At 36.5% G+C, this 12,904-nt stretch overlaps 1 long non-coding RNA gene across 2 annotated transcripts; it reads left to right on the top strand.

The window, feature by feature from the left end:
• The first annotated feature begins 3,894 nt into the window (after window positions 1-3,894).
• LOC137643737 (uncharacterized) lies at window positions 3,895-4,899 on the top strand. Of its 2 annotated transcripts, none has more exons than XR_011045062.1 (3): window positions 3,895-3,979; window positions 4,207-4,313; window positions 4,747-4,899. It is a non-coding gene; the product is annotated as an uncharacterized lncRNA (long non-coding RNA). The 2 variants fall into 2 exon arrangements; XR_011045063.1 differs by having other exon boundaries at window positions 4,207-4,400.
• Window positions 4,900-12,904: the final 8,005 nt, after the last annotated feature.

Genomic DNA, 12,904 nt, shown 5'->3' with positions numbered 1-12,904 from the left:
TAGCTATGTGCATAATTTTGCATTGCCCACAGATGAAAGACATTTGTCATTTTCTGCACCATTCTCCCGACTTGATTAGATCCTCTGTTAAGGCTTCTACTTTTTTTCTGAGTAATGAGTACTACGCATGTAACACCTTCCCACTCTTAATCTTTTCCATTAATTACAACTCTCTGTTTTCTGTTTGTCCTCCAATCTTCGATCCATTCACCTGGCTCATCAATGATGTCTAGTGCACAGATTTTAACCTTCAATCTTTTTAATGAGGGACTTTATCAAAAGCCTTTTGTAAAGTCTAGGTATAAGATATATAGTACCCTGCTTTTGTTATATATACTCAACATGTGAAAAATACCAACAGATATGACACACAGGATCTCTTTTGTCTAATACCATATTGGCTGTTTATCAGAAAATGGTTTTTCTCTATATGTTCTACTATTGAATCCACTATAATTAACTTAGAAAATATACAAGGCACTGAAATTAAAAACACAGGTCTGTAATTTTCTGGTTCTTATTTGGTCCCTTCCTGTAGATTGGATGAACATTGCCTGATTTCTATCCTTATGTTGCCTTTGTTTCGTTATCTGTCTTTTGGAACATTTTGTAAAAGATTGGGGTTACCTCTTCATGTTCTATAATCTCTGTTGGATAAATATCTGGACCTGGTGCCTTAGACTTACTGAGTCCCTTTATTTCTTCTTTGCTATCTTTCGTTATAAGGGTGATTCTCTTTAGTGGTTTGGCCTTTCATATTTGATAGCTGGTTCGAGGATGGTCGTTGACTTTTCCCTAGTGTCTACGGTTGTGAAATATGTATTCATTAGTCTGGCTTTTCCGGATCATTTGCTATAAGATTACCTTCTGAGTCTCTTAATGGGCTAATGTTTCTTTTATTCGTTTTCTACTGTTTACATATGCAAAAAAAAAAAAAGAAAAAAAACAATCGGGTTTTCTTTACTAGCTTAAGCCTCTCTTTTCTCTTCATTGATTTTAGTATTTTTAATTAGTTTATTTACATTTATGATTAACTTTTTGTCTTGGAAAATTCATGAATAGGGGGCCGTGGACCCACTGATTTACGTTTCCTGTCTTGGCTTCTTATTGCATTGGCTATTTCTCTGTTGAACCATTTGAATTGTGGCGTTCCATTTAGTTAAATATTTCTATGCGATATACATTTAGTCCCATTTATTTACATATTTACATATTTACATATTGTGTACCTTTATTCCCTGATTCGTCATATTCTAAATTCTTGGAATATTCCTTAAATTTTATCCAGTTACATTGTCTGTAGTCTTGCTTTATTATAATTTTCATTTCTTTCAGATGAGGAATATTTCCATAAACCAAATTATTCTATGGTCACTTTTGCCGATATTTTCGCCCACTGATACATTGGCTACTAAAGTTTCTTCTATTTTTAGCTCAATGTCTAGTATGTTGTTTCCCTTATTTGTATGGTTTATCGACCCATAGAAGGAGGAATTCATTGCTGACAAATTCTATAGCCTGTGTCCCTCTGTGTTTGATGTAGAGTTCATATCGTTTCAATTTATTGCTGCATTGAAGTGTCCCATTAGAACGGCTAGCTTACTGTTCACTTCTTGTCCCAGTTGTCTATACAGTTCTTGTGATTTATGTTGTGCTCTGTATACTAGTATGGACATGTTTGTTTTCTATGTTGTTAATATTTGCCCCTCTCACTTCATATTGTGTTTCTAATATAATTTCTTTTGGGTTTAGGTGATTTTTAACATAGAGCATTGACTCTCCACTCTTCTTGAAAAGTTTGAAACCTGGGATTTTTTATTCTCAGATAGAAGCCTTTGTTTTTTCATGAATTCAGGTCTCGGTAATACCTATGATATCTAGTTCCTCACTAGCTATCATTGTCCTGAACTTTTCCTTTGGTTTCTAACTGACTGAGCATTGAATTGCGACACTCTGTAGGACTTTTCTATAATTTTTCTCTTTCTTTGTGGTTTTACTAGTTTCTCTTAATACCTTCGCCAACTTTATTGCAAAGGTTATGTTTCGATAGGTGTGCTTTTGTTTTTATGTCTGTCTGTGTGATTGTGATTTGCATAACTCAAAAACTATTTCACCGAATCTCGTGATTATTCATGATACAAGGATAATTTCATCAGATTTTGGAAGTGATTGGATCAAAAGTACAGTCCAGGGTCACGGAAAGGCCAAATACGTCGCTTTGCCATACCCCGACCTGGGTTTATCTTATTTGCATGATACTTGTGCCAAAATGCGCATACTTCAATTGTTTATTTTGTGATATACATCATGATATAAGCGAAGGGATGCGCTCTACTGAGTTTTCGTTCTTATATATTTGCGTTTTAGCTTAATTCTGCCTGCATTATCTATGTTTTCTACCAAATTTCCTGTTTATTGTTGGAAGATTTTCTAAGGGTTAACTTTGTTTTTTGTCTATTTAGTTCCTTAAACAAATGTATAAGTTGAGATTAACTTGGTTTCTGTATACTACCTTGCCTTCTTCGTCATAATATATTCCATCTTTTTATATAATTTCCTCTTTCCAAAGAAAGTGTCCCAAGGATCTATAGATGCAACTTTCATTTCTTGGAGTATGGACTTTAGGGGAGGAAAGAGAAATTTCAAGTACATAGGGAGAGTACCTATAACAATGGAGAGAGAGAGAGAGAGAGAGAGAGAGAGAGAGAGAGAGAGAGAGAGAATTTGGGGCATATAGGGAGAGTACCCTTGACCTCAACCCCACAGCACTAGGGAGCAGCGGCATTGCAGCAGAGGTCATTTGTCTGTGCCCCATATCTCGTAATGGTCGTCTAGGAATGTTAGCAGTGAGGATTGACCTACCAGATAAATCCATTCGAGCGCTGGTCGACACAGGAGCCAGTGTTTCACTGATTGAAAAAAGATTCTCATCAAACCCAGTACAGTCGGCGGCATCCATAATTCTTGCCACGCCAGGAGGAAATAAATTACACATAAACTATACAACAAACGTCAACTTTAAGGTGGTGTCTGTGAAGTTTACGCATGACTTTTTTGTCTTGCCCACCTTGGGAATTCCAGGAATCGAGGCTATTTTAGGAATTGATTTTATCTGTAATAATCAAATTTGCCTTTTTGGGGGAAAAGATACAATAACAGTAAAAGCAGGAGGGTACATTTTGCCGATAGAAAGTAATGAGACAGTAAGCACATGTGCAGACTCGAAGAGACATTTAAGTAGGGTAACAGCTGTACCTGAGAGAGGAGAAGTGTTGGCTCCCCAGACCCTTACGAGCATATCGGTGACTCCGTGTTGCCCTCTTGCGGAAAGAACCAAGGCCGTTGTTAAACCCCATGACAATTGGGCCCATATGATATTAGAGTGGTCGACAGAAATAAAAGAGAACGGAGCTGATATAACGATAGTTAATTTGTCAAATAAAGTTATTTTAGGAAGTGATTTTGTGTGTGAGTTAGAGTTATGTGAAATTGCTTATAATGGGATGTTGGGAGCCACAACTCCAGCCCGCACAGACGAACGCACTCAGAATTTGATTATACAAGCACAAAAATTATGTCTGTCAGAAGATCAACATGTAGTTAGTGACATTGTCAATAATTATTCAGAAGTAATTGCAATTGGAGATAAGCAACCCTGGAGGATTGATCGATATCCCTTTAGCATTGAAACTGGGCAGGCGGAGCCGATCAGGTCAAGGCCTTATAAGGTACTTATTCATTTTCAGGGAGAGATAGAAAGGGAAATTAATAAATTAACTCTGGACAGGTAAACGTGTGGCATATTCGCTACCGCCTATATGCGCAAAACCACTTTTTCACTTCTGCGCCGCTTGGGTTTGACTTCTGAGTGGAAATTTACCCAGCACCGGTTAGTTAGACCAGAGAGACAGCCGAAGGAACAACTGCCACTGTCCTCTCTCTCGCCATTTTTTGGAAATCGCCATATTTGTTTTTCCTGGTAGCGTATACATTAGACGTTTACCTGGGAAGTGAATGTGATTGATTTTCACAAGTTTTACAATATTGATTACAATATATTTATTTCTATGAATAGTATTTCAATGCTTATAGTGAACGTTGATAGATGATTTGAGAACATGATGCAAATGGTATATTGGATGTAGGATTACCATCTATAGATTAATTTAGCCAATATTAGTATTGTGTCTTTTTCTCTTTTTTCAGTTTCGATCATAGCCTGCAGAAATCTTTCTGAAGAGGAGATCTTGATGAGATTGTTTAGTACTGATGACCTTGGAAGCGATACAGAGGTTGATAATGACGAAATAGAGGTAGATAGCACGTATGAGGACGATTATGACATGGAAAATGAGAACAACTTCACAGTGACGATGGCCAATCCTCCTCAAGATATTTCTGTAGAACCATCAGCTTTTTTTTTTTTTAATTTCTGTTTTTTCTTAATAATTTCTACAATTCTAGGAATAATTTTCGGATATTATAGGTCACATAGACTGGAATAATGTAAATATGAAAGAGGAAAATTCATTATCGGTACTAGTTAATTTTTTGATTTTTTAAAAAAAGATAGTTAACTTTTTTATTTCAGGATTTTCATATATCATGTTATTTATCTATTAATAAAATTTTATGTATTCAATTTTCAGCAGTTTCAATTTGTAATTTATATTAGAAAAAAATATTTTTGTCACGTAACTTTTTTTTTCGTTACTAAAAATTTCCCCCTATTCCTTTTCTTTCCAGATTTTTGTTTTCAGCCTAGAAGGTTCATAGTTCAACTGAATATGCCTCAGGGACTCCTAGAAACTACCATTATGCTGTTTTTATCAAGTAGCAAGGACAAAGGCTCCCAGGGCCCCGAGAGTGGTAGTCTCAAAATCAACTAAAGTTTTCAGGTCTCGGTTAATAAAAAATCATCAAGTTACTTCCATGTTTTTTTATTAAGTATATCCTAGTCTACGACTAGAATATACCAGGTGAAGTTGAAACAAGCGGTAGCGTGTTACGTTATCGATTTAGATGTTTACCTGTCCAGGGTTTTAAGGGAAGAAGGGATAATCGAGGAGAGCAACTCCCCCCTGGGCTTCTCCAGTTGTAGCTGTTAGGAAAAAGGATGGCTTGGTAAGATTGTGTTGATTATAGGAAGTTGAATGCAGTCACTAAGGATAATGCATTTCCATTGCCCTCGATCGAAGAATTACTTGTGAAAGTACGGGATAGTAAATATTTTACAACTGTTGATTTAAAATCTGGATAATATCAAATACCCATTCAGGAAGACAGTAGATGTAAAACGGCATTTACAGCTAATGATCAACTATTTCAGTTTTTTTTCTTGCTTTCAGTGTTAAAAATGCTCCAAGGCATTTCTCTAGATTACTGATGCTGGTTTTGTCTCCATTAATTGGCCATAATATTCTTGTTTATTTAGACGATATCATAATTACAGGGAAAACGGCCGAAGAGCATAATAATAATATTCGTAAAGTTTTAGAAGCATTGTGTCGTCATGGCATGAAAATAAATTTTTCAAAGTGCAAATTTTTCTGTAAACAGGTCGAAGTTTTAGGTCACATAATAACCCAAGAAGGTATCCAACCTTGCCCCAGTAAAGTAGCGGTTATTATAGATTTCCCCAGGCCTTGTAACTCTAAGGATATAGCTGGGTTCCTAGGGCTTGCTGGGTATTACCGTAAATTCATAAGAGGTTTTGGAGAGATAGCGAGACCCTGAGATGCTTTAAAGAAACAAAAAGTAATAAATTGGGGAATGGGAGAAGAAAGGGCCTTTAACCATTTGAAAGCTGCCTTAACTAGTAATGAATTACTTAAATAGCCTAGATTTGATCGCCCATTTTTAGTGACAACAGATGCGAGTAGCGTAGCTATTGATGGGGTAGTTTCTCAACGAGATGATAAAGGTAGAGAGCGACCCATCTGTTTTGCTTTCTGGGCATTAAAAGGGGCAGAAAAGAATTATAATATATTTGATCGAGAGGCTTTGGCTATTCCTTGGGTTCTAAAGAGACATCGGTTCTTTTTTATTAGGTCAGTCGATTGAGTTGCAAAGTGATCATCGCCCCTTACGTGATTTGTATTATAAAAATGATTTGACCTCTCGACAAGCGAGATAGATTGAGAGATTGTTAGAGTTTAATATAAAAGGTTTTTACCATATAGAAGTTGCAGCTAACAAGGTGCTGATGCTCTCTCTAGAGGTGCAGTAATAGGAGTAACAACTAGGGCACAAATGAGGAACGAAAAACGAACCTAAAGATTGAAGACTCCCATCAAAATAGAGAAAATAGAGAACGGGAAGTGAAATCTCCCGATGAGCAGTCAGAAGACGAGAGAGAGAGAGAGAGAGAGAGAGAGAGAGAGAGAGAGAGAGAGAGACTCAGGAAAGAAAGAGAGAGAAAGGGAGAGAGAGAGAGAGAGATACGAGCAGCGAAGATGAATATACAGTATGTGGGTGGCAGAAGACATGACCAGGGGTGTCCAAAATGAATGCCCTGATGATGCAGGTTTGATTACCTTAAGAGGTTGGCACAAAAGAAGTCCGAGAGGGACAGAAAAAAGAGGAATGGATGGAAAGACTAGGAGCAGTGATTAAAGGGGAATCAAATAGTTATCCGTCATTTCTGAATGTGCCTCGTGAGAAGTTTTTTTTTATAGAAATTGATATCTTATATTGTATTTACGAGAAGAGGGGAAGGGAATTTTGTGCATGGGTAGTTCTTCCTCCCTCTTTGATTAAACGAGCCATCCACATTGTTCATGCAAGTCCGTATGCAGGGCATTTAGGGATTGATAGAACATTAAGGAGAGCATGTGAATCCTTTTCGTTAGGAATGAAAAAATCTATAGAGAATTATATAAAAGGTTGTCATGCTTGTAACTCTTTTAAAAAACATAAAAACACTGTACCAGAAGCCAGAAAGTGGCCTGTGATTCCTATTAAATTCTATAGAGTGCATATGGATGTAGTAGGACCATTTCCTACTTGGTTAACACAACATAAGTATATATGTGTATTTGTGGATGTATTTACTCGGTACACTCATACTTACACAATGTTGGATAAATCTGCAAATTCATTAGCCTAGGCACTGTGCTATTTCAATACTAGGTTTGGTTGCCCGAAAATTTTGATAAGTGATAATGGTCTCGAATTTATAAATAAGTTGGTGAAATAGGTCACAGACTTGATGAAAATTGAACACTTTTCAGTAACTGCATATAGGCCTTCAGCAAATGGATTAGTGGAATCGCATAATAGTGAAGTAATGCGAATGTTACGTTACTTAGTGGCAGATGATCCCCTTCATTGGCACGCCATGCACCCTACCGCTGAGCTGGCTTTGAACATTGCGTATAAGGCTTCGCTCAGGGACACGCCTTTCTTTTTAGTGTATGGACAGGATCCTGTGTTACCATAAACGGTACTCATTAATTCGCAACATTAACAAATTATTCAGTACCGTATATATTTGTTAAATCTATTGAGGAGAGTAATGAACACCACTGAAAGGTTTTTGAAAAGAGCTAATGAAAAACACAGCTCAAAGTATGATGGTCGGTTCAAAACTACACCGATAAAAGTATTTGTGGACGATCATTTCTATTTAAAACGATTACAACCTAGGAAACACAAACTAGAGCCAGCGTATTTGGGTCCGTACCGAGTAAAGATGGTTGAATCTAACACAGTTGTGATACAAAGCATTATTAATGGCGCAGTGTCTGAACATCATCAGGCACACACACATGTGGTGCCTGAAGAGGTAGTTTTTAAAAGTGTTCCTCCTTACCCCATAAATATATGACATTCTACGAGTTGCTGAGTAGAATTTTTTTTTCCTTTGCTGTTGTTGTTGTTTGAACAGACCTCATTTCTTCTTTTGACGTATATTGAATAAACTTGATGATAACAATGTGTTCTTATGCTGATGCTTAATGTATACGTAAAATGTTGTGGTAATTTTGCTGAGTGTGGCAATACGTATAACATTGCTGAGTGAGCCTATAAACAATCAAAGGTTAAATAGATCAGGTGAGATCCGTTAGACGGATGTTGTATTATTCATGTATTTATATAATTCCTGGTTGCTGGGGCCGGGGCGGTTCCCGAATGGCAAGTGGCTGTGGGATTAAAGTTTAGCCTTGAGGATAGGCAGCGTTAGAGAATGTGTAGATGTGAATACCTTATACTTTATGTTATAGGAAAAGGGCGGGAAGATGAAGGATTTTCTCGGGAAAACGGGTAGTGGCCCTGGTTGAAAGTTGAAGTGCAAGTGTTGTAGTAATTTAAATAAATGGCGAAATGGTGGTGATGAGCTGAGTTGCGATATTGTACCGTAAACATGGACAAGTAAAATCAAGGGATGAAGGGATATCTATTCCTATCCCTGTCCCGCCCAAAAAGCCCGTATTGCCCGCAACCGGAGGGATGTTAGTGATGAGACTGTGTAAACTGATGTTATGAATTTTTTCACTTTGGGTATTCTGTATTTTAGTTGCAGAGGTCTTAAGAAGAAATGAGTGGAATTATCTATATTGTATTGTGTACATTTTTTCATGCAATATTTCATTTTTTTGTGGAAGATGTGTTATTTTTTTTGTGGGGGGGCTATTTTCTATATATATATATATATATATATATATATATATATATATATATATATATATATATTATGTTTCATTTCTGTTTAGTACATACCATGCCTATTCCGGGTCAGAGTGTCCTCCATATATCCTAGACTAGTGAGGGCGAGTGCGCACCTCCTCCCAAAGTGAGGAGCTTGTGGGGGGAAGGGGGTGGATAATGTCCAAAATTATGTATATAGATGTGTGTTGTATGTCAAGGTAAATGAACTCAATATTCATGAGTATTCCACAAAAGCCTATATCTCAGCTTGCTATTGCAAAGATTGCATTTTGGGAGCGAAGGGAATTTAGTTGCCTTTGGGTGCTCGAGTTGACAAGTCCCTCACCTGAGAGGGGAGTTGTGTATGGTGTACTTACGAACAAACCTTTTGTAATAAATGAAGAAAACTCATATTCCGACGTTTCATTATCCGTCTACATGGGTCATATATATGTATTTATATATGTATATATATATATATATATATATATATATATGTATATATATATATATATATATATATATATATATATATATATATATATATATATATATATATATATATATATATATACACACACACACACATGTATATATATATATATATATATATATATATATATATATATATATACACACACACATATATATATATATATATATATATATATATATATATATATATATACATATATATATTCAAGAAGAATAGATGGAGCATGGAGAGAAGAGCTGAAAAGTCATTAATTGAGGGGAAAGTTGTAAATATTAGATTGTTATTTGGACAGTTTAAATCAAATGGTGTAATAGTGTAATAGTGCAAATGTTTCCCCCGAAAAAACGAAAGATGAATACCTTGAAGAACTTCAGAGTTCAATAGATAAGATCCCAGAGATAGATATGAGAATTGTGATTGGTGACCTCAATGCTAAAGTTGGAAAGAATAATCACGGTATAAAGAATGTGATTTGTGTTGATGGTCCTGTCGAAGTTGCAAGTAAAATTGGACCATAATTTATAAGTTTTTGCTCAACAAACAGTCTTGTTATGGGGGGTACTCTTTTCCAGGACAAGGACATTCATAAATATACATGGACTTCACCATGTGGCAATTACAAAAATACAATAGATCACATAAACATTAATAAAGAGAGAAGAAGGACTCTAAGAAATGTTAGAAGCTATGATGTTGCAGATATTAGTACTCTAGTGATCACCAGCTCCTCATTACCACACTGTAATTAGACCTGAAAGCACCCAATAGAAATGTAGACAGAATACCTATTTTTGATACAACTATGCTTTAAGAAAATTACCACAGAGAAACATTTGCAATTGAATGTAGGAATTGATTGGCAGTCTTAGAGACTAACAGACGAGGATTAGACAATTAACAAAGAATATTGTGATATGAAGAACATGTATCAGTCAGTTGGTAGTGAAGTTTTGGTACATGTAGATACAAGAAGAAAGCCATGGATATCAAAGACAGGAATATGTATACTATGAAAGTCTTTGACAGTGTGCCCCAGCCAGTTTTGTGGAGAGCCCTGCTTTATTATGGAGCTCCCCTTAAGTATGTAAGTTTTATGAAGTCGGTTCATGAGTATAGTAAGTACAAAGTTAAGGTTAGTTGATTCTTATCAAGGGAATTTCCAGTGAACAGTGGAGAACTCCAAGGGAATGTGTTGTCACCTATGTTGATTATTCTCCTTATGGATTTTGTAATGAATAAAACAGTTGGGGATGGTGGAGGAGGATTAGACTGGATTGGTAATAAGAAATTAGATGACTTAGAGTGTGCCAATGACTCAGGACACCACAGGATTTGGAACACATGCTTACCAGAATGACTGAAATATCACATGAAGTTAGGCTAAAGATAAATAGAAGAATGCCAGAGATGATAAGAACGGAATAGGTAAGGGAAGATGAAATATCATTGGAGGGAGAAAGCATTTATGAGGTAGAATATTTTGAATATTTAAGAACTGTGATCTCTAATATAAGGTCTTTAGAATTGGAACTTAATGAAAGATAGGAGAAAGCAAATCAGACAATCGGTAGGTTGAGTAAAATTGGGAAATGAAATCGCCTGAAATTGGGTTTAAAAATCAAGCTATATATCGATTTAGGGAGATCGGGTTTTACTGACGGGACACGACTCGTAGTATGCCGCCAAAACAATACCCAACAGACTTTGTAGATCTGAGAAAAAAAGCCGTCGAAAGAATATTGGGATTTAAATGGCAGGAGAGAATTAGATATAAAATTACAGAGAGAGAGAGAGAGAGAGAGAGAGAGAGAGAGAGAGAGAGAGAGAGAGAGAGAGAGAGAGAGAGAGAGAGAGAAGGGAAACTTGACTTGGAGCATATAGTGAAAGTACCAAAAACAAAGAGAGAGAGAGAGAGAGAGAGAGAGAGAGAGAGAGAGAGAGAGAGAGAGAGAGAGAGAGAGAGAGAGAAAAGGTGCGTGCTACCCTTTTAGAAAATCTTGAAACCTAGGATATCGTATCCTCCGATAAAATTAATTTTTTTTTTCTTGAATCCAGGTCTTATAATTACCTGTGACATCTAGTTTCTCTCTAGCTATCATTATTCTTGAGTTTTACATTTGAGTTCAAACTCTCTGAGCACTGAATTATGCCACTCTGTAGCTTTGTTAGTTTCACTGATTTACTGGTGTTTTAGTTTTCTTTTATTTGAATTATCTAAATTGTCTGCCTCACATACTTTACTTATGGTTTGAAGAATTTATAAAGATCAAGACCGTCTTTTTTCTGCTGTGTTCCCTAAGTAATTGTACAGGTTGAGTTTACGTTGGTTTCCGTATACTCTCCTGCCCTCTTCACTAAAATGTATTCCATTTCTTTTTGATGTTTTCTCTTACAATAGAGTGATCCAATGATCAATGAATGTAACTTTATTTGGTGTCATGAAGTTTAGCCTTTTATTTATCCCTATAGCTTTACCAAGGGATAAGTGGCTGACACTGAATCTCGAGAGAATTCCTTTAACAACTGTATTTTTGGTTTTTTTCTTAGCCGTTTTGGTGGCCTGAACAATAATAGTGGTCTTCCAGTTTTTCAACTACTACCTCTATCTTTTGTGCGTTATCACCTGGATAGTATGTAACCTTTGTCTTCTTTTTGACGCCTAAGGTCGCCCCTTCATCCTTTAGCAGGGAGTGTCCGATTAGCACAGTCTCGTCTGAGAGGAGAGAGTATCTGTTTCTAATAGCGGTTACTTTTTTAAGCTGATGTTTCGTCTTGTTCTTCGCTACCATTCCTTTCATGACCTCTCTTTTTTTTGTTGGTGATTATTTTTCAATTAACTTCCCCGGTCCTTGATTTTATCTTAATTTGTAGCTTTAGGATACAAATCCCATTTTCTATAAGATAGTCTATGACTTCTTTGTTAATTATTGCCCACTGATGGAAATTGGACATAATCTCTAACATCTGTCTTCCTAGATCTTGGTTTTCATTTTTCAATATTTCTATTTCCTGTTCATGCTTGGAGAATAGGCATACACGGTTACGGTGCAGGTTTGCAGCACACCCTTCTTTGAATTTGACATACCATTGAATGAGCTGAAACTTTGTACATCTATGCTTTAACTACAGTTTCTCACTAATATATAATTTCTTTATGATAATGTTTAATAAATATGTGTTCGTAGATCTTTCCTAATAATTTCTATGCTTACATGCGTTGTGACCTCAATTGTAAAATAGGGGGGTTGGCTGATATTTACCCACCTGCTGCTACATCCTCTTAATGCCAGATGACTCTCCATCTTTTCTGTCTCCAAACCCCCATAAGTGCTGTCTAACCAATAGATGAGTCTTCTCAACGTTAGGCTGTACCTAACGTGTCGATGCTTCCAACAGAGCAACACAAGGCAGAAGCCTATTTTCTCACAAGGATTGACACATGAAGGCTAGTGATTACTAGGATTTACGGATATCCAAGAACAGTCAGACTTAAGTGCAACCTAGTATTACCAAAAAACAGCAACTGGGCTTTTTAGTTGGTCTGGACTCCAAGAAGGCACTACAGATTTGTCAACCTCAAGAGCAGTTGAGTCGGTTTCACTAGGGGTCGGCCACAGGGAGTCTTCAGCTATTACATATTAGTAATGTTCATTGCGGGGCACTAATAACGATATTCCACCATTCTTGTGTCCCCTGTCACCCTGGGATTCCTCCGTCCCTGTCTCTCGAAACCTGTAAGTGAGTTTTTATTATTATTAT

This window comes from Palaemon carinicauda, chromosome 1, assembly GCF_036898095.1.
Source record: "Palaemon carinicauda isolate YSFRI2023 chromosome 1, ASM3689809v2, whole genome shotgun sequence".
NCBI classification, from domain to species: Eukaryota; Metazoa; Arthropoda; class Malacostraca; order Decapoda; family Palaemonidae; genus Palaemon; species Palaemon carinicauda.
This window is presented reverse-complemented; position numbering and strand designations above follow the sequence as displayed.